General features: G+C 45.5%; 1 long non-coding RNA gene across 2 annotated transcripts in view; it reads right to left on the bottom strand.

Annotated features, from left to right (window-relative positions):
• Positions 1-1,462: 1,462 nt before the first annotated feature.
• LOC110598360 (uncharacterized) overlaps positions 1,463-21,966 on the bottom strand; it is a 60,481-nt gene continuing 39,977 nt past the window's right edge. Inside the window, exons 1-4 of one of the 2 annotated variants that reach the window (XR_005727481.2) lie at positions 16,453-16,818; positions 13,120-13,319; positions 5,754-5,815; positions 1,463-5,432 (exon numbers count right to left, since the gene is read on the bottom strand). This is a non-coding gene — a long non-coding RNA (uncharacterized LOC110598360). Of the gene's footprint in view, positions 5,433-5,753; positions 5,816-13,119; positions 13,320-16,452; positions 16,819-21,966 lie in introns of those variants that run through there. The other variant, XR_002484176.3, reaches the window with a different exon arrangement.

Raw genomic sequence — 21,966 nt, 5'->3', positions numbered from 1 at the left:
GGTGCCCAGCTGGCCCTCAGTCTGCTTTGGTCCCTGTGGGAGTCAGCTGAGTGTCTGAACATCTTTGATGTGTGTGCAGTGACCAGGTGACTGCAGCACAGAGCTCCAATTCCAGAAGGTCAGTACGTCTCTCTCAAATTTATTTAAGAAGAAACTGAAGCTACAAGAAACTCAATGCCCTTCCCAAGGAGGCAGTTGACAGTCAACAGGCAGGCCCCAGCCGCACTCGGCTGCAGGAAGGCCGGCCTCCCCGTCTCATCTGGAGAATGAAAGGCATACCTTTCTGTAAGGGAGGTCACGGAGAAGGAGAAGTCAGGTGCAGGTGCCGGGAAGACAGGAAACCACCTGGAGAGCTGGGGAATGCTGCAAAAGGGACTATTGCCATGTTTCAGCAAATAAAAGGACACATTTTACACACACGGTTGTGGCTCAGTGGTAGAGCGCTTGCCTGGCATGCATGAGTGCTGGGTTCAATTCCCAGCACCACATAAAAAATGAACAAATAAAATAAAGATATCATGTCCACCTACAACTAAAATTGTATTTAAAAAATAGCATTATGGGTTATTTTGTGTCCTTCACCAAGCCTTATGGCAATTATTTTGTCTCTCATTATCTGATTATAAAAATCATGTGTTTATTGTGCAAAATAGAGATAACACTGACAAAAGTGAGAGGAAATGCACTTATGACCCCAGACCCTAGTGATAAATACGCCTATCCTATGTTTCCTGTGTATGGGAAAAGTGCATTGCCAACTCATACTGTACTAATCACACACACACACACACACACACACACACACACACACATAGGATTTGCTCCCTCCTCTTAAAACTTAGCACTGACTCAAACACTCAGCATAGCTGGCTTTTACTACTGCTGGAGGGTCCCAGGTCCTGGGAGAACAGAAAAGAGCAAAGCAGAGAGTGAAGGCGAGCAAGACAGGTGCGTGCAGGCAGGCAGATATGAGAACGATCCTATTCAGATTTGGAGAGGGCACTGAAAGACTTTGCTAAGGAGTAACCCATGACTCCACACTAGAGGATAAGCAGGACTTCTTAGGGTGAGAGCAGGGATCAGGGAACAGCCTGTGCACAGGGACAGGAAAGAGCCTGGCACACACGTGTACCAAGGGCCAAAAACAAGGATCGCAAATGCAGTGAGGGTGCCCTCTGAATCTTCCAGCTCAGTTAAGCTGCATATGGAATATTGGGAATATCTGGTACCCTATGTATCTTCCAGCTCAGTTAAGCTGCATATGGAATATTGGGGATATCTGGGCTGGTCTTAACTAAAAACTTTAAGACATGATGGGACAGGTCACAGACAATGAGGCTGCCACACAGGGAGGTTTCCTCTCCCCGAGGAGCAGAGATCTGATCCAGAGGTCTACGGGTCTTTGTTATCATTGTCACTGTCCCCTTTTCCCAGAGAAGTCAGAAAATGTCGCTTAAAACTATTTCATTGGAACATAAATATTTATTTTATGTTCTTTGATGCATCTGTGTGAGTCTCTGGCTCACCTTGGTCTTCCGCAGATCCCTTCAGATCTCAACTTTAAGGATTGGTTGTGTTTCCTCACAGTGTGGAATGCCATGCTTGGGTCTCAAAGGTTCCCAAAGGCCATGTCCTAAACGGTTGGTCTCCAGCCTGCAGTAGTGGGACCTTTAAGAGGTGGGGCCTGGAGGGAGGAAGTTAGGTCATTGAAGAGCGTGCTCTGGAAGAGGATGTTGGGATCCTGCTCCCTCTTCTTTCTCTCTCCCCATGAAGTCAACAGGTTTCCTGTGTCACCGGTTTCTCTTTTGATGGACTGCCTTACCACAGGCCCCAAAGCAATGTGGCACAGTGACCATAGGCTGAAACCTCTGAAACTATAAGCAAACATAAACCTTTCCTCTTTGTAAATTGATTTTCTTAGGTATTTTGATACAGTGACAGAAAACTGACTTTGTCATCATCCTGCCTTTGGATCTTGGCCTGGCCTAAAAGGAAGTCACAGCTCACCACCTCCTCAGTGTCCGAAGACTCTATTTCAGGGTTTGAAGTAAAATGGGATAAGCATCAGGTGTGTGGGGTTGGATCTCTGCCTCTGCCCCTTATTGAGTGGCTTCGAACATTACTTACCCTCCTGAGATCTGTTTCCTCATGGTTACAAAAGGGTGGGTGGGCTCTGTGGGGATTCACATGAACTGAGCATGGACAAGGGCAGTGCCTGGCCCTGAGGAGATGCAGTAAAGGGGGTTGCATGACCAACCTCAGGCTTGCTGTCTGCAGGGCCCCCTCCTCACGGGGGCTTTTCCTGATAATCTAGCTCTCTACACGTGCTGATTGATGGGCTCCTCTCTTCACGGATGCTCCTGCAGTGGTGACGGTTTGTGGATTAGGGTAATTGGTGTTTTCATTCTTTGTAGCACCCTGAGGTGATTTTCCCTTTATAGGAAAGTCCTCAATAAATGACTAATTAAATCCCATAAAATACAATTTTTGGAGCTATTTTTCATTCAAGTAGGAAACCACGACTGTTCGTGTTGTGTTTAGATCACAGCATACCTGGAACCCACTGATTCACTTACCAAGTCTCAGAGCCTTTCATTTTCTCATCTCCTGTGTGCTTGAACCCTGGTGGAGACTGGGGTGAAGGCAGAGGGGGGCGGGAAAGAGCCTGCCTTACCTGCAGGGTTGGCCCAATGGCAAATGCTTTCACTTAAATTTCCCTCCTCCCTGGAGACAGATCCTGTGGTTTGGTTCCCATTCTGTAGAGAAGGAACCCTGGGCTCAGGCCGTTCTGTAATTGTGTTAGTCAGCTCCTTCCCTGCTGTGACGAAAGGATCTGACCAGCACAGTTCCTTACAGAGGGGGAGAGTTTATTGGAGGGCTCCTGGTTTCAGAGGTCCCAGCGCATAGAAGGCTGGCTCCGTTCCTTGGGGCCTGAGGCCAGGCTGAACAGCATGGTGGAGAGGGTGGCAGGGGGACGCAGCTCACATTGTGATAATTCCATAAGCCAGAGAGAGTCCACTCTCCAGATATAAATACCTACCCAAAGCCACACCCCAGTTCCCACCTCCCCAGCCACACCCACCACTTTGGTTACCACCTAGTTAATCCCTATCAGGGGATTAACTCACTGACTGGGATAAGGCTCTCACAACCCAGTCGTTTCTTCTCTGAACCTTCTTGCATTGCACCACGTGAGCTTTTGGGGGACACCACATCCAAACCATAACAGTGACTGACAAAGTCATGTGCCCAGGAAATGCTGAAGCTGGATTTGAAGCCAGGTACGTTGGGTTTCAAAGTGTCTGGCCTCTCCACTGGCTCGTACACTGTTTCCAAAGAGGAATGAAAAGCGCCATTTTTTTTCTGGAAGGCCTCGATTCTGCCGAACTACAGAGAGTTCAAACTGAGCAAAGGCTGTAAAGGGGCCAGGCTATCTGTTTTTTGAGTCCTCATGAAGCTCAGTGGTGGGTGACCTGGGCATGACTGTGTTTTCTCCAAGGCAACAAGTGTGGGCAGGTAGAATGTGGGTGCTCAGGGGGCGTGGAGTGATGCTCTTCAGAATGCGGTTGGCCTGGGAAGGGGCCGAGTCCAAAGCAAGCGCCCTGAACAAGGTACTCACAGTCTCAACAAATCCAAAGGCCAAATTCTAACGTGTTTTGTTTGATTTTGTGATGCCAGAGACAGAACTCGGCGTCTCATGCATGCTAGGCACATGCTCTGCCTCTGAGCTTGACTTGTAGTCCCCAAATTCAAAGTTTTAAAGATAAGTTTCAATGACCCCGAGTTCCCACTGAGAAGTGGACAGACCCCCGTGTCATTGCTAAGTGGAGGGCTCACACCACTGGTTCTCTCCTTGGCCTGAACACTAAAATGATCTGGGGCAATGTTAACAAATACTAACGTCTGGAATTTACACCCCAAATATCTATTTCATGGTCTATAAATTTCAACCTTACTAGGCATTTGTATTTTTTTAAATCTCCACAGGTGGATCAAACATGCAGAGGAACTTAGAAATCACTGACAGGGAGAATCCTCTTATCTACCATGGACCTCTTTTGCCCAGGAGCAATTTGAAGGATGAGTCTCATGGTGACACCTTCATCTTTTCCTCTTTCCCTGTCAATGACGGCTCCTATCTCACTTCCAGACTTATCATTTCCTGTCTCCTTCTTGTCCTCTGAGGGCTGTTACTGGCAATTTAACCCCAAACACCAAATCCCTGCCATCTTCTAACCCAGAGAACATTCTTATTTTTACAAAGGGTCATTAATGAACTAATAACCACAACAAAGACGCAGGGGACACATGGGGTCTTTTGAGGGCTTCCAAGAGGAAATTCAGGGCTGTTATTGTAGATAAACGAACCCACTTTGCATTCCTTGGAAAACAAACTTCTGATCCTAAGTAGAAGCCCATGCTTGAATCTTTAAATTATATCATCTCTGTAGGTAAAAATGAGCTTTTTTTAGAAGTAAGGCAACCTCACAAATGTTAGCTGACCACAAAATTCCAAAGCTCCAAGGGGACGCTGTCAGGGGAGAGAGCTGATCTGGACTCCCAGGCTGTGCATTGTAACCATTCTGGCCGTTCCCCCCACCACCACCCTCAAAGACCTGCCCTGGAGCAGGTGGGGAGAACACAGCCAGAGGCAGGACAGCAAGGCAAGAGAGCGCTTCTGTTGCTCAGCCTGGGGCAGGTGTGTGCCCAGGGAAGGCTTCTGGTGGGAGACAAGGCCTGAGCCGAGACTTCCAGGGCATAGCAAAGCACCAGGGAAAGGCGTGCCAGGCAAGCGGACCCGAGAGAACACAGGTGCAGAGAGGGGAAGAGCTGAGGAGATCCCTGCACTGGACTCCAGAGCCCTGGATGATTCCCATCCCAGCAGGGCGCTGATTAAGTCCTCTGTGGACAAAGAAGATAGGTCACCACCCCGCCACCGGCTCCCTGCTTCCCCAGCTGTGAGAAGTGGGGTGATCCTGCCTCCTCCTCCCGCCTGCCGTGACTCTAAGTTCATGAGCACTTGCCCGCCCCTGCCCTGTGCAGAGCCCACAGAGCAGTCACATCTGCCTGGAGATGGTTTGCCAGGTGACACCTCCTCCTCAGGCAGCAGGGGACAGAGGAAATGAAAGTGAGCCTTGTTCCATAAGCCAGCAGAGCACAAGTGTGTTCTGCTCAGAGTGGCGCGGGGCCTCCGCCTGCCCTCGCCGTCACACTGGGCAACATGCTTGGTTCCACTTGTGACTCAAACTGTCAGCCAGAGAGCAGCCAACTGCGTCCTGGTGGGGTTGAGGCCCGGGCTGACTCGGACAGGGCCAAGGTGGACCCTGCCTTCCACTTGGCCATGGTTAGCGGGTCTTGGTTCATGGCTGCCCGGGAGTGGACGGAAGGGTCTTCAGGGATGTTTCTCTTTGATTTCCTGCCTCTTCTTTCTTCTGGAAAAAAAGTTTAACAAAACTTGTTCAGAATCCAAAGACAACAGCCTCCTCTGGCTGGCACAAGGGGGGTCTCCCTCCCAGGCTCCGCTCTCACTCACGGAGCACAGTGCCTGTGCCTTCTCCTGCCCCAGCTCCCAGGCAGGCCTCATGGACCACGGCTCCCTGGCTGCTGTTTGACTGCCTGCCTGGCCCTGAGCAGAACGGCAGAAAGCTAACTTTGATGGAGCACCTTCTTGTGTCTGTCTCCTTGGACGAGGCCAATGTTCCCATCCACCGTGTCACATGTGTGTCATTATTATCCCATTACTCCCGTCTTACCAGGGAAAAGTCATCAGCTCTGCCTGTGAGCCCGGCCTGCACTGCCTTCCTGCATGTTTTGCCTGAAACAGAAAACGTGTCTGCAGTCACCTGTGCTGCTGGAGGGGCCTGCGACCCACACCACCCCAGGCTTATGCAGTCATAGCAACAAAACAAAGACCAGCAGTATCTTAAGCATTTGCAAACCCATTTTTTAACTCTTCAGACAAATCTCTATTAGACTATAGGAAAAAAAAAAAAAACAAGTAAACAAACACAAACAACCCTCTGTCTGTGGTAGAAGTGCCAATCCTTTGGGCAATGACCTCCCTCTGATGTCACAAACACCTTCTGTGCTCACTCGTCCACGAGGACCGGGGCTTCTTGGAACCTGCCCCAGACCCGCTCCTCGTGGGCTGAATTGTATGTCCCTAAAATTCACTCACCAACTTCCTCACTCCAGTGTCTCAGAATGTGAGTGTGTTTGGAGACAGGAACTTTAAAGAGGTAATTAAGGTAAAATGAGGTCATTAGTGTTGGCCCTAATCCCAGGACTGGTGTTCTTTTAAGAAGAGGAAATTTAGACAGACAAAGAAAAGGAAATTTGGACACACAAAGAGACACCAGGGAAGTGTGTGCAGAGAGGAAAGACCATGTGAGGACACGGCCACAGGCCCATGCACAAGCCAGGGAGAGAGGCCTCGGAAAAACAACGGGGCCAACCCTTGAACTTGGGCTTCTAGCCTCCAAAACTGAGAAAATAAATGTCCACCATAGAAGACACCCAGTGGGTGGCATGTTGGTATGGAAGCCCTATGGACATAACACACCCCCATCCAAACCCTCTCTCTCCCCCAAGGGGGGGTAATTTTCCCCCCACCAACTGCTCATGTTATGGCACTTGAACATGTTTGCATCTTTTCCTACCAGGGTGATCATTTAATAGCTGTAAATAAAGCAGACCTGCAGGAAGTGGGAAGCATTACTTCGGACACTTCTTTTTTTATGTTACTGACTTTCAGAGACATACAATTTTTAGAAGTCCTACTCCCACCAAGCCAGAATTTCCCTTTTCCTTTTGTCTTCTTCTCTGTCCCTTGTTTATGATGATTTTCATAGCCAGATGCTTTGGACCTATGTTTTCTCACCGCTGGTTAGAAACGACCACACCAGACACTGAAACCTGTTGTAGAGGTCAAGTGTTGATGGAATTTACAAACTCACTTAGCAGAGAGCTGGGCACTCGTGGTGGTTCACTTAGTGATGATAAATTTCTCATTTTTTATCCAGTCTCCTCTCAGAGCATCTGAGTGAAAGTGAAGGGAAATCTTTAAGAACCATCAAGATGATGTATTGGTCTGTAGAGCTGCCATAGCAAAGTACCATAGACTAGATAACTTCAAGGGTGGAAATTCATCATATCATAGTTCAAGAAGCCACAAATCTAAGATCCAGGTGTCGATAGGATTTGTTGCTTCTGAATCTGTCCGTGCCTTGGCTTCTGGTGGCATGCTGGCCATCTTCGGAGATTCTTGGGTTGGAGAAGTGTCGCCTCCATCTCTGCCTTCTTCTTCACATGACAATCTCCCTGTGTGCATCTCTGTTTTCCAGCTTCCCTTGTTGAAAGAAAATGCCAACCCTACTGAATTCAGGTTCATCTATTGACCTTGTCCCAAATAAATACATCTGCAAGGAAACTATCTCCATAATGAAGTCTTATTCTAAGGGACTGGGGGACAGGACTTCAGTGCATGAAATAAAGAAAGGGTGGGGGGATACAATTCGAATACCCAGAGTTATCTTCTGGTGAATGCTAGAATTCCATTCACAACCTTCCTAGTCTTCCAGCCCAGTGATGGAAAGATTACTGCCTTCCCGGGAATTCCTCTCGTCTGTGGATATCTTACAACTTTACTGCTTCTTCCTATATAATTCCAATGCTCACGGCCACAACATTGACCAACTTTATTTTCCTTCTGATTCATCTAAGTAATTTAAAGAAAACTGCTCTTGGTGGGAGTGCCCCAGCTCCTTGGAGTCCCCATCATAACTGTGATCGCCCTGACTGCTCACCGGATCATATAGTAAGTTTGGAAGGAAGGCTGATGCCCAGGACCACTGCAGGCCAATGATAGAATCAGGGGCGAAAACAAACTTTGGTTTACTTGTGAAACCCACAAGGTGATTTCAGTGTACAGTCAAAGGTTAGCACCTCCTGAGGTGCTGGGGGCTTGTCTCGTCTCTACAGCTGAGGAAACCAACCCTGTGCCATGTGTTCTACAGTCACCTATGCCACACAGGCATCCAACCTCAAAAGGCTGGGAAAACCCAAACTGAGTTTGCGTCAAATATTTCTTCCTTTGGTTTTAGTTGTAAATACATTATCTTTAAGAGGCAATGTGAACCATCTGTTTTTGATTCAGTGACACTGAAGTCATCATTGGAATGCTATTTTGTAAAAAGTTTGTTGATGCCCCAGGATTGCATTTGAAAAGACCTGGTTGCTCAATCTGGAGGTGAGGGGGTGGGTGGGGAGTCAGAGCTGAAGCCTCAAAGGGTCCAGCCAGTTTCCAAACATGTACTCCATGAGTGGCAAACCACAAAATAGCTGACTTCTTTATTTTTAGGATCGGGGTCATGCTGATAGATGCACTGGGACAAAGGAGTGGGGTTATGAGGCTGTGAGGGACTTATGGATAGCCTGTATTCCTTTGTCCCATTCATATTGGTATAAAAGTTCAGACCTCTTTCATGCCCACACATGCTTAGCACGAGGTCTTTACAGCATTCACTTGTCAAATTTACACTGATTTTTGCCAGTTCAGTCTTATGGAAATCAGAGTCAGAAATGTCTCATTCTGGGAAAGCTCTGAGCTGAAAACAGTTCAATTCACCAAGAGCTCGGAGGGATATAGATATCATTAATGAAGATCACCCTACAATTCTGTACCTAGGATATAAGAGAACATCTAATGCAGTTCTTTCAGGGTACAGATAGGGTGACAGAGATGATGAGGACCACAGAACTATTTCCATATCCAGGGCAGAGACAAGGTCTTTTTGCTTCCCAGGGATGTCTTCCAAACTCCATCTTGCTAGGAAATGCCCGAAGGACAGTAGACATACAAGCAAGATATACTCCATTTTGCTGCAGGGGAGTTGACCTGGGGCACCCTCCCGTTTGACATCAAGTTGTTGTGCTAGGTTTTCTGGGCTGTCAGAGGCAGACGGCAGTGTGTGCTCAACAGCAGGAGATGACTTCCAAAGACAATGCACTCAACATGGCCCGAGAAAATGGTAAGACCAATCAGGCTGGGGAGCTTCAGTAGGAGCCTGTCTCAAGTCCAGACGAGAGGGGAAGATGTTGCCCAGGCAAGGGACTGAGGAGCAGGGTCATTGGCACTGGGTACGGCATCGTGGAGCCACAGTCTCTAACCTCAGCTAACCATCAAAATGATACAAGAGGAGTAAGATCAACACGGAAGCCCCGGCTCCCTCTTCCTTCCCGTCCTCTATGATTCTAATTGGTCCAAAATGGGACCTAGAAATTATTATTTCTTAAACATTTCCCTTGTTACATGTTTGAAAGTCCAGGAATGGGAAATTGGCATAGCGGTGGTGAGAACTGGCATCAGAGAAGGCCATGGGGACTGGGGGGAGTCACCCAAGAGTGATTAGAAGGGACTTAGTGACTGACTGGGTGAGGGAACGAGAGGAATGGAAGCCTCTGATGTGGGTGGTGTGGCAGGTGAGGGGTCTTTTCATTGGGATGCAGATAGCACAGGATCCGTGCTGGCTTGATGGGAATGATGAGGAATTGACCTTTAGGTCTGTTGAGGGTCAGAGTGGCACTGCGTACAGCATTGTGGAGTCACGGTCTCTAACCTCAGCTATCCATCAAAATGATAGGAGTGTGGAGTGTGAAGTGGGTGGGGTGGAGTAGCGTTTGCAGTAGGAGATCATTGGAAGGGCCCTGGGGCTTGGCACACAGCCCTGTGGTGGGGATTGCTGTGTGTTAATATTTCCATCCCTGATCTTTAAGTAAGATGAAAAATAAGTCCAGGATAAGGGCATCCACCAAGCCTCGGCGAGCACTGAACTGTCAACGTGTTCACCACGACTCCTGCCTCACGCTTGGCCAGATGCATCATACTCCACTTCTCATTCAGGTGCCCTGTCACCCCAGGTTTCTGCGAATATGCTGCTTTTAATCAGCAAAGGCCTGTCCTAATCCTAGAGACCCTGGTGGATGGGGGGTGGGAACTGTGGAAAGGGAGTGGGGGGAATGGCTGTGAAGGCCTCTCATTGTGTGTAGGTGGTTCTGAAAAGAGGAAGAAATAGATACCAGTAACAGAAACATCAGGGGCTGGAAAACGATACAAGCAGAGCCTCAGATACGGGTCTCACCCAAGAGATAAGCAAACACCCGAGCTGACATCATGCCCCAGCTATCACCAAACACAGCTGAAGCCAGACCACCAAGGAGGGCCTCCGAGGCACTGTCCTCCGCCTGTGCTCTGCTAAGAAAAGCTGTCCTGTTTGATTGGGGAGTGCAGCTCTGGCAAGAACAAGGAGGCCAGCTTGAACCACTTGTGAGTGACTGGCCGAGGATGGGTGCCTGTCTTTCCCTCGGGTGAGAGAGTGGACGTTTACTTGTTAGGAAAGACACAAACATTTGCAATTCGGTTTCCCTGTGATGGCAGCAGGAGACCCATGCTACCGAGGGAGTCCAACTTCTGCTCATCCCCAGTGAAAGCTCATCAAAACCTGCCCCCATAGAGGACTTCTCCCAGGGCCTAGCTCCTTCTGCAAGCTGCTCAGATCTGAAGTTCAGGGCTGAGAATGCACAGGCTCTCTCAGACATGAATTGCCCTCCTCTACCCCCTGCAAACTTCAGTAGGGTTTGGGGACCTATTCTGACTAGGGGATGGAACTGTGCTCTGGAAGTGACAGGACTTTGGGCGGCTGAGTTCAAAGGTCTGACTTGTTCATGTTTTCTGTTTCTTCCCTTTTCTCTCAAGGCATGAACATATCTGCAAGCTGAGGCACTTTCAGGACTGGGAGGGCCACCATGAGTCACCTTGAAATTATTAAAACCTTCGTGGTGGGCTGCCAGGGTGTGTAAAATTGTTACGCCAAGTGCCAGGACCTCCATATTAAGTTTGAGCTCTGCTGTTTACTAACTTTAACACTACAAAGTGCTCACTTCATCCTTTGGATAACAATTTTCTCTTGTATATAGCAAGGAGAATAATACCTGACTCTTTTTTTTTTTTTTAGATTGAAAGCTAAAGTTACTTTTAATAATGTCAACTTGCTCATTTAATGCCAGTGACTAGACCTTGACTAGGTAAGGAAGGTGCTACCCAACATTGGACTCCACCCGCGAAGCATGTGTGATTTTTGTGTGGCTCCCGTGAGATGCTCTTGTCATCTTATTTGGGTATCCCCAAGCTTTAAGCAATCCAACCCAACAGGACCCAGCTCAACATGGCCATGTAAGAGCACTAGCCCGATGGAAAACTAAGGTGACCCTTTTAACATTTAGCCTTGAAATGATTTGCATGCTTTCCCATGCATATTACTCTTAGAGCTCAGTTAACAAATGGCAATGATTCAAAGAGAGTCAGTGAGACACAGTCCTTGGCAAGGCAGAAAAAGACACCTGATAATTCAATGTAGGCTAACATTTGTTTCTTCTGATCAAGCCAAATAAAAACTGTGATGCCGAAGAGCTGAATGTTCTCCTACCCTAACCTAGGTTTGCTCACGTGGCCCAGTCCTTTAATTTACAGTATCGTTTTTTTCATAGACTTCCATATTTCAACTGAGCTGATCCTAGGCATTTTTTCAGTAAGAAGTATATTTAGATGTGGGGCAACCCTGACTTCATCTTAAATGGTACATTGTTTTTAAAATCAGACTTCTCTGAATCCAGGTCAGGGCATCTGGAGCAGAGTTCTGCCCTCTCTCCTGAATCACAAACGTGGGCACTCTTAAAGTGCAATAAACAGCCTGCTCCAGAGAACAATGCCCTCATTGTTAATTGCTCCTTTGCAGAGCTGGGCTTTCTGCACCGTGTGCCCTGGTGAGGAGGCTGAGCCACTCCTGGAAATGCGACTGCTCACTCCAGCGCTTCTGCAGCAGCGACTGCAATCCAGCTCCTCACCCATCCTGTCAGGGGGCACTAATTGGATGCAGCTGGATCATTCCAACCCTCTGAGCCTGAATTTGCTGGAGAAAGAGGTGTGAGAAAAGCAGTTCCCACTGCATCCTGTCTGAGCCTAAGGGCCATGGCAGACCCCTGAGATAACGGTTAAGAATCTGAAGTCTCTGCGTGCATTTTCCCAGCTGCCAAGACCCAGCTCGACAACGCTGAGGTCATTCTCTAAGAATGCCTGCAGACTAAATTTAGCTCCAGTTTGAATCATTGGGAATAAAAATTAATAATGGTGACAGTTTATAGTGTTACTTACTTTCCAAAGTATTTTCATTCATACTATCGGTTGATTGATACTGATTTTGTTCTGAAAACAAGATGTTTTAGAGTAGGACACAGACGGGGTAGGTAACATTGTGAGAACAGCACTCAGGTTCAAAACCCACACTGTGAATGACCAGTGTGTGATGCTGGGCGAGTCCCCTCAAATGTACCTGAATCTCTGTTTTCTCAGGTTACAAAAGCATATAAAAAATCAGACTGAGGACTAAAGCAGGGTATTGTAACTGGTATTATCAGGTAGTCATAAAACTGGACATTTTTATATATTCTTTCCCCGTTTTTCCTTTGTCCTTTCTTTTTCTTTTGAAGACCAGAAGGTCTACATACACAAGAGTGCATGCTTTCCAAGAGCTTCCTTGGAGAGGAACGCATATTTATTCCTATGGCATTGTGACTCTCAGAACGTGTTTGGCTTCCAACTAGGAGGTGACATGTCTCCCTCATGAAACACTTGAATTCGTATGACATGATTACATCATCCCATTTTTTGTTTTAATTTATTTTTATCCCCGTTGATAAGTTGTCCCATTTATGTAACTGACTTGACTTTGAATGATCTTTGGCTCTTTATAAAAACCAAATCCCTCTGCAGAGTCCAAAGATTTACATCAGGAGGAAATCACAGTTTGCTCCTTCTTGCCTCAAATCAGTCCCTTACAGATTGTGAGCCATCACGGTACAAAGGTTTTTGCCTTCCACAATGCGATGATCTACCACAGAGAGAACCTTCACTGATTGGATGCCTCGTGTCTGCCATGCTCTGTGTTGGGTGTATTTTGTGCAGGTCTGATTTCTTCTTCATGATAGTTTTGCAAGATAGATAATGATATACATGCTAAAGGGGACACACTGAAGCTTGGGTACTTTTAACTGGTTTTCACCTACCTGGTAGAGGCAGAGCTACAATTAGACCCCAATTCTTCCTGAGTCCAAGGTCTGTTTCTTTTCTGCCACACCAGCCTTCTCCATCCACTTGGAATGCACCCCAAAGGAGGAGCCTCATGGCTCTGCAGTCCCAACTTGAGTCACTTGCTCAATCAGCAGTGTCTGTTGAACCCTTACTTTGGATGTGGTTCTGAAGCAACCTGTGAGAGATCCAGGTCATTATGAGATACACAAACTTCTCAGGTTACGAATCTCCAAAGTGTTCTACTTCCTCAGTGCCTGAAACAGTGTGCCATAATAGTATCACACGCGTACTGAGTTTTAACTGAATATGACACAAAATTAATTCTTTACATGCTACCAATCAATGACTCTTTGACCTTGGAACAACCATAGTAGTGTTTTAGCTGGATCCAGATAAGATCAAAAGGAAACTGGAACTAGACCTTCCTGTTACCTGTTGCCCCAAATGTACCCTTAGGCATGAAATTTCGAAAAGTGGTGCCAAAAACACATACATTTTTAATTATATTTATCCTTTGGTTTTTATTAGAAATTTGGCAATACACATGTGATTCCTGACTTGTGATGGTTGGATTTAGGATTTTTTTTGCTTTATAGTAGTGTGAAAGAAATGCACATTCAGTAGAAACCACGTGTCAGATTTTGAACATGGATCCTCCCCCAGGCCAATGATTTGCAGTGTGGTGTTTTCTTGTGATGCTGGACTGGCAAGGCTTCAATCAGTCACTTAGTCATCAACAAAAACAAAGAAAATGCTACAGTGATGTTGCTGAGCTGTGGTCTTCAGTAGATTAGGTGCATTAAATGCGTTTTTCAATTTGGATATTTTCAGAATGACATTGTTTTAGGACATAGTTCCATCTTACATTGAGCTACAACTATATTTTAAGGATCAAAAATAACAGTTTTAGAATACATATCTACTCAATATAGAAAACAGGAGAAGATCTACCATCCCACCTGAAAAAAATTTAAAAATGAACAAACAAAATATACAGGAAAATTGTTTCCAATGCACCAAACATCAGGCAAAAGTTGTGACCAATGAGAGATGGAAAAAAAATTGAATAAACCCTACACTTTTTCCAGCTTCCTACCATGGCAGTCTGCAGAAAGCTGTATCATGTTCCTGTTAGATAAATCAAATCCATTTTGGCTATATTAATATCAGATGAAGTAGACTTTAGAGGAAAAGGTATTGCCATGAATGAAGGAGATAATTTCATAATGATAATGATAGAGTATGTGAAAGTTCTATACATTGAGAATGACACAAAATTGCATAGGGAAATTAGAAAAGACGTAAGTAAGTACAGAGATATGATATTTTCCTGGGTCTGAGACTCACTATTGTTAAGTTGTAAATTATCCCCAAATTAGTCTATAGATTCAATGTAATCCAATCGAAACCTCAACGGACACTTTGGTGGTAATCACACATCATTTATAAAATTCATTTTAAATCACACAGAACTAATGATAGCCTAAACAAAAAATTTAAAAGGAACAAACATGGAAGACTACTCCTTCCTAAGCTTAAGACTTATTATAAGAATGTAGCCCAGGAAACAGTAGTATCTGTGCTTAGATGGAGTGAGATAGATCAGTACAACAGAAGAGAGGGTCCAGAAATTCACCCACATGTGTTGGGATGATGGGCTCACAACCAATGTGCACAAGCAACTCAGCGAGAAGGACAGCCTTTCTAGCAGATGTCGCCGCACCATTTGATACCCGGGGGGAAAATAACACGAACTTGGCCCTACATCTTTCACCATGTGAAAAATAATGTGAAATAGATTATCGACTTAAATACAAAGCCTAAAACTATAAAATTTCTAGGAAAAAAAAAAACATTGTGAGCTTGGGTTAGGCAAAGATATGATACTAAATATAAGAACCAGAAAAGTACAAATTAATAAATTAGACTTCATCGAAACCACTGTTCTTGAAACACTATTAAGAAAATGGATCTAAGTATTTGGCAAAGGTCTTGTATCCAGAATACAGAACAACTGTTTAAAACTTGTCACGAGGGCTGGGGTTGTAGCTCAGTGGTAGGGCACGTTCCGCACTCATATAAGGCCCTGGGTTCCATCCTCAGCACCACATAAAAATAAATAAATAAAGGTATTGTGCCCATCTTCATCTAAAAATGTTTTAAAAATAAATAAACAAGTCCTAAATCATAAATCATTAGGGAAATGCAGGTTAAACCACACAAAGACTCATATTATACCTATTAGAATTACTAAACTTAAAAAGAACCACCATATCAAATATTGGTGAGGACACAGAATGCTCATGCACTGCTGACGTGGTGTCAAATGATAAAGGCACTTGAGAAAATAAATGGTTCAGCAGGTTCTGAAAAAGTTCAACATGCATCTATCACTCAGCCCATTCTGTGCCTACTTATTTACCTAACAGCAAAAAAAAAAAAAAAAAAAAAAAAGCATCTTTCTGTACAAAGACTTATTGGCTAATGGTCAAGGCAGCTTTCTTTGTAATAGATAAAACCCCTAGGAATAACCCAAATGCCAATAAATAAGAGGTGAATGCATATACAAACTGTGGTATTGTGGTATGTCCATAAATGGAAGAAAGAACCAAAATACTACTGCATTGTAGATGAGTCAGGAAACAATAAAGCTCTGGGAAAGAAGGCAGGCTAAAACACAGCACATACCACGCAATTTCACTTAGATAAAATCCCAGAAATGTGAGCTACTTGGCAATAGAAGAAAGTGCACCACTGTTAGAGGCATAGAAAAGTAGAAAGGAAGTTTGCACCAAATGTTCAACATCAATTAGAGAAATGCAAATCAAAGCCACTCTAAGAGTTCATCTCACTCCAGTCAGAATGGCAGCTATTATGAAGACAAGCAACAGTAAGTGTTGGCGAGGGTGTGGGGAGAAAGGTACACTCATACACTGCTAGTAGGACTTTGAAACTTTGGGACTTTTCATTTCAGAAAAATGTCCCTTATAACTAGCCTGCAATGGAGGGGAGGCCACCCAAGGGTGGTCAGCACTTGGAAGGAATCGCTGGCTTCCAGAGACACACAAGTAGAACTGGTCTGAGGACAGAGGGGCAGCAAGCTGCAAAACAAGAGAGGCACACAGAGTCCCCTCTGACCTAAGCCCCAGAGAGGAGGCTTATGTTTCCCTCAGGCACAGGCCAGTGGTCCTTGTAGAATGGACCAAAGAGCTATGGGTCCAGAGGAGGGATGGGCCCGACACCTTAACCCGGAAGGCCTGAAGCCCTGGAGTCCCCACCCACCATCCCACAGTGTGGCAGAAACGAACCTGAGCCTTGATACGTGCTTCTTTCCTTCTGCACATCATCCAAAACCTCATGGTGCATCGTCGCCCAGGATTGAAGCCACAACCCTGGGGCCTATTCTGCCATCGTGCAGTATTTCCAAACTGCTGTCCTTCAGTTTTTCTTTTCCTTCATCTTCTCTTTGTCTTATTCTTGCATTTCTCTCTTTCCTTCAAATCTGCTTTAGGTCATATTTGAACAAAGCAGGAAATATTAAATTCTCAAAGATTAATTCTTCATCAAATATTTGCTAAATGGCCTCCATGCTTCAGAAATGTGTTGGGCAATGGAGTGAGCACGTGAAGATAGCAGCAGGGCATTATTAACCTTGACCTTTGAAAAGCCCTGTGAAAAACAAGGGCTAACTATAAGTGGATCATTACAGAATGGCTCATAGATGCTGAAGAAAATGTGAACCCATGATGATGAGAGCCTGGAAAAGGACAATTAATTTCTAGTTTTGACCTCCAAGTACTCAGGGCAGAAGTTATCATGTGAGCCTCCTGCAAGAGTAGGAGTTCATCAGTCCAAGAATGGGGTGGCAGGAAAATGGAGGTATTGCATGCAATCAGGCCAATGCAAAAGCAAGTAGCAGTAAAGAGAAGTTTCTGTGAGCAGCAGAAAGAAATCCAGTACAGCTGCAGTGAGACATGAGGATGGAACTGTGTCTGGCACAGTCCTGTAGGTTCAGATTAAATGCTCTAAATAATTCAGATCTAGCTTCATGCATGCCACTACCTCAGTCGCTAGTTTTCTTTCCTCTGAAAAAAGGGGAATTACTACTAATCTTGGATTCAGGTCTGTGATCCTACGATGCGATGTTTCTACTTGTCAACAGAATCTCTGGTTTCTTCCAATATGTGGATGTGCACCTATTGGCCTAATCACTGTAATTTTGAAGAGCACAGTGAACCATCTGTTGCATCAACAGGACCCACAAGCAGATCTCTCCCTTGAAACCTGAGCAAATGTTAGGCCCAAACCTGGTCTTTACATGTAGTGGAGGATGAAGCAGGATGATTTAAAAATTAATAACTTCAAGAAGAAGTGCAGTAATGCAGTATCCACAGGACCTTGCCAGCCCTGTTAGGTGGTATTCAAAATGCAAGAAGCATACATTATAGATACCTGTGCACTCTACCAAGTCCTTCCCCTTGTTCTTAGGGACAATAATAGAAGATTCAGCAGAAGACCTGTGAAGTTTTATATGACAGTTAAGAGCCCTATCTCTGAAGCCAGCCCTTGTTCCCAAGCAACCAGCCAGCCTCGCTGTAGCTCAGACTTGTACAAGCTCCACTTTACAGAACAGAAAACTTCTTAGGAGGCCTAGGAAAGGAAGCATAGAATGAATAATGAAGCAAATGGTAGCTTCTTAGTGTTAAGCCTAGACTTCTGAGAATCAGTGTGAAAGAGATAGTGTGCCTGGGACCTGGAGGCAGGCAGATCAAGGCTGGAACTCCTGTGTTGCACTTCCTGTAGGATCAGAGGTTGGCAGGATGGTAAAATTGACTGCATTTCTTAGGTAACTGGGAATCAAGAATCTATCGCCAAGGGTTGCCATAAGGATGGGGTAATCCATGTGAAGGGCTTCACATGGTTCCTGGTATGTATGATATCCAGTCTAATATTCCATTGCATAAGGCCTACTCTCTGACCCTCTGGTGAAGTGCAAGGGAGATATTGCACGCATAGGAGGTGTTAGGAAGCTAGCATAGAAGATCAATTAGAAATAGCTAAATGGTCCCTGGAAATGACTTAGGAAGGTGCATGGCAGAGACAAAAAATTCTTTACTAACTCCAATGCAGTTGGCTTCTTGCATTTTTGGTTTTTTTGTTTTGTTTTTTTCTGTTTCCAATCCAGTAAAGCAACAGGTCACTATATATATAGGTGACTATTGGATGAAGAATGGAGTTTTAAAACTTCGGCTTTTAAAGAGGAATACAGTCAGTCACACTAGTGAATCCCAGAGCCAGAATTCATGAAGCCACATCACAGGCAACGAGTCCATAGTGATGATGGCCAAGTTCAAGGTGAAACCTGGAAGTAGTTAGTAAGAAAGGAGAGAACTGCAAAAGGCGGGTGGGTTTGTGGTCCATCTAAAGTCTGTGAGACTTTGCAGGGACAATGTATTGTTGCAACAAACAACTTCCCCTGTCCTGCTCTCCCTCCACTCCTGGCCTCAGGCACTCTGTCTCCCTGGCCTGAAGCCTGGAGGCTGGAGGACAAAGAAGAGGTGTGGAAACCAGATACTGGTCATCTCAACCATTGAAATTTAATTCCAAAGTCTGTGGCTCCCATTCTCCTTGGGCACATCCTAGAAGTGACTATTCTACAAGAAGGTTTTCCCCAAGCTTAGGTATCAATGTAGGTGGTCTCCAAAGAGAGTAGTTGCACATGAGAACAAATAACCCACTATGGCCTTAAGGCACTAAATGTTAGAGTGGTCTGCTTTGTAGGTATGTACCTGAAACAATTTTGCCCTCTTCAGTATCTCAGAACTAAAAAATGCAATTTACCAGTAAATATGATGATAGTATAGGAAAGTTCTCAGATCTTCAATGCTCCTCAGATGTGACCAAAGACACCAAACTCTTTCTGGTTTAAAATGCAACTTTGTATGAAACACAAATTCATCTTTTTCTTTTCTTCCCAATTTCAAATTCTCTATGATAAAATTTGTTTGAAAATAACCTAGTTCAAATAATATATTATTATATGGCCAAACCTCCAGATGCCCAAATTAAAATGGATAACCAACCTACTCCTTGTTTCCAAAACCTGTGGTGGCAGTAGCCCAGAGTGGGGCATAAACAGGGCCTGAAGCCACAACTACCAGCTGTGCTTTTCATTGTCAGCATGAACGATGGGAAATCACTTGACCTCATACAAGTCCTTTGCTTCCTCATCTGTCAAAAGAAGATAATAATAACAATGCACTATCAGGTATCCTGGCCTCTTTGCAACTTTATTTTGAGGACCAAATTAAAAATGCAAGTGGAAAAAAAACACTTTTTAGATTGTAAGATATTTAAAAATCAAAAATATTCAACAGATCTATCTTTATGATGTTAATGGTAAAAAAAAAAAGAAACAGAAACTTCTGATGACAATGAAGATTTTAAAATACAAAGGTAGCATCAGTCACATGCTGAAGCACAGGTGTGGATCTGTAAATACAAGGCCAGGGGATTTGGGCACCTCCAATCCAATCACAGATGGTCAAGTGTGATTTTGCCCAGGGAAAGTAACCCCTAGCTCCCAGATCTTTTTGTTATTGTCAGAATGGAGACACGGGGCCCAGAGAGAATCCAAGAGCAAGTCAGCATGACGTAACTATCTCCAACTCATGAGAATCTCAAGGAGCTCACATGACTATTCCCACTTTACTGAGTCCAATGCGCACATCTGTGTTTTAACATTTAACATTCTAAAATCCAAATGACTCTCATGGAAGGGGTCATAAAATCACTGCCTGCAAGGGAGTGGTCAGGTTTTAATGGTCAATGACCATATTCCTGAACTTGGACTGAGCTGTTCCTGTCATTCTCACTTCTGTGTCTACAACAATAGAGGAAAGCTCTTTCACGGGTTCCAAGTGCCCTTCTGAAGTGACAAGGCTGCCTGTGCCGTCACAGGATGACAGGGTTTCCCTCTCTCCCCGTCCCCCTCCTCCTTTGATTTCTCCTCTTCCTTCCTGCCTCTTCATGGTGACTGCAGCGTGGCGTTTGTACCTAGGGGTGTCCCCGTTGTGATGAATTGCATCAGGGATACAGAGGGGCAGCTGAAGTGCACCAAGTTTGAAGACTTCCAGTCCCTCCTTGGCCAGGTGAGGAATAGCTTCTAGTTGTGATTAGGCTCCCAAATGCCTCTCTCTAAAGGAGACACCTGTCACACAAGGGTGCCCCAGCAAGAGGGTTTCTCACGGGAAACCAGGAGCCCCGAGGCTGGGCTTCTACTTTCTACACCTAAAGGTCTGAGCAGCGGGTTGAAAACCTCCGGGACATTGAGGATGCTTGGCCAAAGCAGACCCTCCCTGTGGACTCGGGAGAAGACCCCACACCACCTGGGTGATCTCCTGGCATTTCTGTCCTTATTCCAGCCTCTGCCTAGCCCCCAGCCTGACTCCACAGGGCAGGGCGGGGCTGTGCCTTCTCTCCGCCCGTCCACCCTGTCTGAGCACTAGATGAGCGCTGCTACTCACCTTAAACCCGCTGTCCCTGCCAGTCCCGCCGCTTTCCTGGAGGGCAACTCCATTCAGGCTGCATTTTCCGGGTTCTCCTTCAGCTGATTCAGCTTGGGCTTAATCAGTGCAAGAGACCGAGGTGGGGGGATGCAGCTGGGGCATCTCCATCCTCTCTGCCTCAAATGGTATCCTAGCAGCAGCTGGCTCTCTACCCTTGTCTCCAGATCCCTGCCCCAGGGAAGGTCACCCTGTTCCACCTGACCCCAGCCCCTTGGCTTTCGCCATTCCGTTCTTCCAGACGGATCCTACTCTTCCCAGTGTTCACATGGCCTCTCTGGGCTCTGGTTGGCTTCTCAGCCCTTCATCCCTTGAAGGTTCCTTTCCTGGTTGGACTGTGATTAACACTCATGGCTCTGCGTCCCCAGAATGACCATGAGTGGCTGGGTATCAACAACTCCAACTCAGCATCTTTGTTCACTTACATTTGAGTGGGTACTTGATAAATTGTTGTCCAGTTAAACTGAAAACATCTGATATGAGATCTAAGCGGACCAAACTGATATCCTGTGAAGGGGCTGTTCATTTAAAATAGGGATATTTGCGACTATAGTTAATCTAAGACTTGATTTTTAAATATCACACATTCATGCCATCTCCAAGAGCTCGGGAACCTGCAGCATCACTTCCTCGGAATCAGCCACTGTAATCGAGGGAAACCCCTGGGAGGCACTGAAGGAGATGACCTGCTGTCCTCCACTAAGTCCTGCAGTGGGCCGTGCTGGGTCCATTTTACAGAGGAGGAAAGTGAGGCTCTGAGATGTTGACGACTTGCTCCAAGTTCACACGCTTAGCACCTAGCTGAGTTAACATGTGACCCTGTAATTCTAAAACTTTAGGGATTATAAGAATCAAGCATTTATTACAAATGGAAAGTCCTACCAGTGCGGTGGCCCACACCTGTCCTCCCAACGACTCTGGAGCAACTTAGTGAGGTCCTATGCCACTTAGTGAAACTCTGTCTCAAAATAAAAAAAAAAAAAAAAAAAGAAAAGAGAGGGATGTGGCTCCGTGGGTAAGTTCTGTGTTCAATGCTCAGTACCAAAAAAAAAAAAAAAGAAAAAGAAAAAGAAAAAGAAAAAAAGGAAAAAGAGAAAGAAAGGAAAGTCTTAAACCTGAAGGGTTATGGAAAAGATATTCCCACAAGACCACCCCCAAAGAAAAGCAGAGAGAGACGGTATAGCTCCAGAGGAGGAGGGGAAACAGCCAAGCATTACCCCCCAATAAATTCTTTCCCAGGAACCAGGGGATACTGAA

This window comes from Ictidomys tridecemlineatus, chromosome 12 (genome assembly GCF_052094955.1).
Source record: "Ictidomys tridecemlineatus isolate mIctTri1 chromosome 12, mIctTri1.hap1, whole genome shotgun sequence".
In the NCBI taxonomy this organism is placed as follows: domain Eukaryota; kingdom Metazoa; phylum Chordata; class Mammalia; order Rodentia; family Sciuridae; genus Ictidomys; species Ictidomys tridecemlineatus.
This window is presented reverse-complemented; position numbering and strand designations above follow the sequence as displayed.